Below are 6,355 nucleotides of genomic sequence, written 5' to 3'. Positions count from 1 at the left end.
CTTTTTAAGGGCTTTAAAACTCGTTTGAAAACTTTTTTTAAACAATTTTGGTTGTGATTTCTTAATAAAAGAATTAGTGCTATTTAGTCCCAGATCAGCAATTTCAAAAACATTTAATGGCATGCTCTTCGGTGACCACGTGACCAAACTAATCCCCGGTTATGAGCATTTCTTTTGGTGTTCACTGTGTCCACACGGATTGTGATATCGTGTTTAAAATTTGACGGATTAAATAAAAGGCACTAAAGAACGTTTGTTTACATTAATATGTGTATAATTTTAAAGAAAGTTTATTTATAAATTGATGAAATAGGATATTACCATTCGAGTTATAGCACTTTGAAGATAATGTTTGGTTTGATGCATTTCGGACTTTTTGATTCGCGTATATTGAGCACTGACACAAATTTTGCACTAAATCGTCTAAGCCTTCAAAAAAAATTAATATAAGCAATAAAATTTGCACATGCGTTGCAAATAAAAAATTTAGCATCTGCACACCCGTAAACTATCATTATTTTTGGAGCATTTTTAGCGATTTCTAGCGGAGCAAAAAAGAAACTTTGAACGTCGATAAAGTCGAGATCACGTGACGAAGTTCGTTCATGCAATTTTTGTGTAGAGAATGGAATGATTTTCATTTTTTTGGTCCTCACTATGTCCAAACGGATTGAGGTATCGTGTTCAGGATTTAGGAAGTTATACAGAAAGCACTAAGGAACGTTTGTATACATCAGAATGTTTATAATTACGAAGAAAGTTTTTTAGTAAAATACTACAGGAATAGGAAATAAACTTTTAACGTCGATAAAGAAGATGCCTCGATTTACAAAAGTCGAGGAACATCTTAGAATGTGATACTCGAAAATCCGTCCAAATCCCATCTTGAGAAATGTGAATCTTTAGAAAATGATTAAAATTTTCTAATGGTTACATATTGTTGTCGATTTTTTTGTATTAGCGTGAAACAATTCTAAGAATCAAAATAAAATTTCGCCCGGGGGCGAAAGACAAGGCGAGTTCGAGGCTGAGCACCGCTGGTTGGTTCACTGTCAACAATACTTATCAGCTGATCGATTCAACGTCAAAACTATGGAAGTTCGTTGGAAAACTCCGACGAGTAAGTTTTAGCACATTGCTGGTGTTGCTATGTTTCCAATTTGAAATTTATCTTTTATTTTTAGGACCAAAAAAATGAAAATAATTTTACACAAAAATTTCATGAACGAACTTAGTCACTTGATCTCGACTTTATCGACGTTCAAAGTTTCGTTTTTTCTCCGCTAGAAATCGCTAAAAATGCCCAAAAAATAATGATAAATTACGTGTGTGCAGATTCTAAATTTTTTATTTCCAGCGAATGTGCAGATTTTATTGTTTATATTAATTTTTTTTAAGGTTAAGACGATTTAGTCCAAACTTTGTGTCAGTGCGTAATATACGCGAATCAAAAAACCTGAAATGCATCAAACCAAACATACTCTGCAAAGTTCTATAACTAGTGCTTTTTATTTAATCTGTTCAATTTTAAACAAGATATCTCAATCCGTGTGGACAGTGAACAACAAAAAAATTTCTCATAACTGGGGACTAGTTTGGTCACGTGGTCACGAAGAGCATGCCCTTAAAGCCGTAATAATTAAGACATTTTAAATTTGTAGTTTTCAGTATATTGAATAATTTCACATTTAAAGCTATTTAAATATGTCAGAATTGTTTAATTGAAAGTGTTCGATAATTTTAGATTGAAAAAATTTCAAATTATTTAGTTACAAACTAAAATCGTATAAAATTGCAGGGTTAGAAATGAACGTCTTTTAATACTTGAATCGTTATTTTAAAACGAAGAAAAATTGGAAAGTAGGACTATTAAAAATTAGGTGTGTTTGAAAGAACTGAACAAATGTTAAGGTTAAAAAGATATTTAAGAAGGTTCTTTTTCAAGTTTTATTTATTTTTTGATGATTTGCCCCCCCCCCCCACAAATGTTAAGCATTTTTTGATATTGAAGATTTTTATTCCAATGAATAAAATGATTGTCCCGTAAGCTAGAACCGAAATATGGGACCACTGAAAAAAAATCCCGAAAAGGATGACTGAAAAATCGCATAAAATGAAATCTCCGGCACCTGAATAATAATTTTATTAATAATTGTATTAAAAAATAAATTCAAAAACACGTGCGCTTTGAAAGAAAAAAATGTTCTGCCTAAATTTTCTTCATACCCACATAACAACATTTTTTAAACAAACTTTGCAGGATTCAATTCAACAACGATTTATATCAAAATTGATTTTTTTTCTATTAATAAAAAATTTGATTTTTCATAACTTTTTAATATTTTTAAAAAAAAGTACTATGCAAATTTTGAAACAAAATTTTTCATCCAGAAATATATATTTGTTTCTTGTATTTGCAATAAATAAATAATATTAAATTGAACAATTTTTTGAATTGTTTTAATTAAGGAATTTTCTTTGTGAATTTTTCAATTTCGGTATTATCTTATACATAATTAAAAATTTGTCATAAGGACAACCGCAGGATTTCGCCGGGAGCGGGTGCTAATCTAGAAAATTGCACCCGCTTCCAGCGAAATCGCCGTAAAATTTCAGCCACAACCACGTCTCACGACCATAAGATAGGTAGTTACAGTCTGTAAAGGAATCAATACGACGATCCAGCAAAAGCCTCGTGTACCCTAAGAACACGGAGCGACCCAAGGACAACCGCCTTCTGCATTTTTCCCGCAAGTGTTCTGGCATATTTTTGACACGTAGGGATGCTTTTTAGGCTATTAGAAAGTGAAAGCTTGGCACCTCCAAGAGCGCCGATGAAAAGGACGATCAATTGAACAGAATATTCCGGGTACAATCGTTGAAACTCCCTTATAAGGTCTCGATACCTCTCTTTCTTTTCATTCTCCTTGGTTATGATGTTTTAGTCAGCTGGTGCCGAGAATTCGATAACGAACATGGTTCGCTTCTCGAAGTCAAGAAGAACCATGTCAGGTCTCGAGTGAGCAACAGAAACAATTGTCGATAATATAAAGTTCCAGTATATGCGGCACTTCCCATTCTCGACAATTGACTCAATTTCCCTAGGAGCATTTAGAGGAGCGACATTAAGGTTAATGCCGTAGGAGTGACAGAGATGGTAATAAAGTACTCTTAGTGCCGCATTGTGCCTTTGAATGTAGGTCTTTCCCGCGTGAGTTGGACAACTAGATAGTATGTGAGCTAAATTCTGGGGGTGTGCAAGGCATGCCCTGCAGCTATCATCGGAAGTGTCTTGATTCATAATGTGGCGACGGCATGTTAAGGTGGAAATGACACCGTCTTGGATTGCAAAAATGAAACCCCCTGTACCAGACTTCAATCCGGGCGATTTAAGGAAAGCAAACGTTAGCTCACAAGACATTGACTGATCCTTCACATTTCTGTGGAAGATACCGTGCATCCTCTTATCGAGGAGCTGTTCACGAAAGTTTTTCTCTTGTGCTTTCTTAATCTGGGCTTTCAGGAGGAAGTACTAGAGATAGATAAGATTTGATGCATTTTGCTCACCCCTAATACTGAAGTTAAGTCCGAGTGTTTCAGCATCCTCCGCCGCTGCTTTGTACAGAAACGCACCTTTGCCCACTTCTTCGTGATTCCTGACAATTTTAAGAAGAGCGTCTCTTCCATTTGCAACTCTATGTGCTATACCCAGAATAATCCTGTTGTGAAGACATTCAAGGCTCAATATTCCACGACCACCTTGACGGCGTGAGATGTAGAGTCGCGGAACGGAAGACTTGAGATGCATGCTCTTGTTCATGTGTATAACCTTTTTTGTCCCGATATCAAGAGATCTGAGCTCGTTCTTCGTCCATGGAACTACTCCAAATGAATAGAGTAGTACCGGGACGGCAAGCATGTTCGTTGCAGATACTTTGTTCCTCGCCGACAGTTCGGAAGACCAAATCTGTCGGATGAGACATTTGTATCTGCTTCGGAGAGTATCCTTTGTAGATGTCACATCCTGAATGCAGCTCTGTGGCACGCCCAGGTATGTGTAAGTCTCTCCGGCGCAAAGGTGTCGTATGGCGCTTCTATCAACGAGCTCAGGATCTGCAGGGATGCCATTAAGTTTTCATCGCTTCAAATAAACCTTGGCCCATTTGTCTAACCCAAATTCCATTCCAATTTCCTTAGTATATCGTTCGACAATCCCTGGAGCTAGATGCAGTTGCTCTCTGTTTTTAGCATAGATCTTAAGATCGTCCATGTAAAATACATGAGTGACCTTGTACTTTCGATCTGCAGGTTTGCCGCACAAGTGCCCGTCGGAATGGCGAAGTGCTAGAGATAGTGGCAATAATGTAAGACAAAAGAGGAGTGGGCTCATGGTGTCGCCCTGAAAGACACCTCTCTAAAAGGTGACCTTGTCAGTTATCACACGATTTTTTCCAGATGAGATAGTAAATCTGGTTTTCCAAAGCGGCATCAATCTCTCTATGCACCCAACTATTTGCGGATAAACATTTAAGATTTTCAAAAGACAGATGATAAGTCTATGGGATGTCGAATCGAAAGCTTTCCGATAATCAATCCAGGCCATCGATAGATCACGCTGGTAGAATGCTGCATCTTTGCAGAGACATCTATCGATGAGCAGGTTCTCCCGACATCCGGCTACGCCTTTCTTTCAGCCTCGTTGTTCATACATTTCTTGCCACACAGGTTCAATTGCCCGAACAATCCTATCATTTAGGATAGCTGTGAATATCTTACAAAGCGTGTTCAGACATTTATTGACCTGTACTTCTTCGGGTCAGCTAAGTTGCCTATTTTGGGCTGAAGTATTGTGCGCCCTTCCACCAATGACTCTGGAATCGGCTCTTCCGACTTCAAATATGAGGTGAAAATACGGGCCAAATGCTCAAGGGTTGAAGAAAACTTGTTCACCAGAAGGTTTTGATACAATCTGGTCCCGGTAAGGAATAGTTCTTCATCCCTCTTAATACTTTTTTCACCTCCTCGGTAGTAATGGGTGGGCATTCTTTATCAGGTGTTATGAGGGCAACACATAACTCCTTGAAGCTATTTATATTTGCTGAGTATTCGTCCAGTCTATGCTGAACTTCGTAGACTTCTCTCCAAAATACTTTGACCTCCTCTGGTCTGGGTGGGTGTTCGACAGTAACTGGAGGGTCTTGGAAGAGTCGAGATAGGTCAGAGAGAAACTGTTGATTTTCTCTGATCCACCTCTCCCACCGCTCTAGACTTCGCTTAGGGTCAGATAGTCTCCGCATTCTCTCAACAATATTCTGCCTGATGGTCAGCAGCTTTGACTTGTTAAGTGTGTGATAACGGGTCCGGAGTTCGCACGCGAACTTTCGAACCTTGGCGGTAAAATTCCTGCCAGATGTGATGTAGTCCATCACACATTGAATGCGGGACGCGTACTGCCTTGCCCAGCCTATCTTTATGGCAAGTTGATGCATTCGTCTTTTGGTCTTATGATCAGCCGTTGGTTTTGTTTTGCGGTTCGCATCGGCCAAAGCTCTCGCTGCATTATGCACACAATAATTGATAGCCCAGAGGTCGTAAAGCATCGCTCTTTATCTATTGGATGCCTGCCCGCGGTTGGTCTTAGTGTCACCTCTCTTTCTCTGCTGCCGGCTTGTTCTAGCTGTGGTAAAGTAGGCGTTCCGCTTATATAGCCCCTTTTACGGAGTAGTTCAGAATGGTTTTGCAGACGTTGCTGCGAAAAGTGCGATAGCTCCGGGTGTTTCTCGCACCACAGAGCATGCAGCCGTGCCATGTAACCCCGTTCACGGGCCACACTCGCATCGTAGCACTCTAGCAAGTTGTGATTCAGTCGCTCCGTCCACCCAAAGGTCGCGAGATCCCGCCGATCCATCGCATTGAATCCATTTTCATTGGCTCCCCCAGCTCTAGATTGGTCGGCATTGTTGGCCGACCCATTGTCTCGAGCACTGCGCGTTCTGTTGTTTTGAACCGACCTTACTACAACTATGTTTTGTGTTGTCATTGTTGTTCCCACGAGAAGCTAGGGAAAGGGGTTCGTCCATCCTTGTAGAGCCCCGCATGCAAGGATAAGGCTGCGTACTCTGAGAGGTCGCCCGGTATCCCAGAGTCACCGTTCTAGACACCTCACCCAGGTGCCATTCAGCTTTCGGCACGGTTTTCACACCTCCGCTTTGGGGTCAATTCCTTCTGGATCACCCCTGGACAATTGTCCGCAACTGCCTATTTACTTTTGTAACCATATTCAGCAGAAACCCTTGGTACAGGGACCCTCTATCCGCAACCCGAGGACGCGTTCGGTGGCTTTGTCATAGGCCCT

The 6,355-nt window shown here is 40.0% G+C and overlaps 1 protein-coding gene across 2 annotated transcripts in view; it reads right to left on the bottom strand.

Annotated features, from left to right (window-relative positions):
• The window catches only part of LOC117170229 (protein AF-10-like), a 688,368-nt gene that overhangs the window by 213,734 nt on the left and 468,279 nt on the right, over positions 1-6,355 (bottom strand). The gene's annotated exons all lie outside the window — the stretch shown is intronic.

This window comes from Belonocnema kinseyi, chromosome 3, assembly GCF_010883055.1.
Source record: "Belonocnema kinseyi isolate 2016_QV_RU_SX_M_011 chromosome 3, B_treatae_v1, whole genome shotgun sequence".
NCBI lineage: Eukaryota > Metazoa > Arthropoda > Insecta > Hymenoptera > Cynipidae > Belonocnema > Belonocnema kinseyi.
The sequence above is the reverse complement of the archived record's forward strand: the minus strand, read 5'-3'. Positions and strand labels throughout refer to the sequence as shown.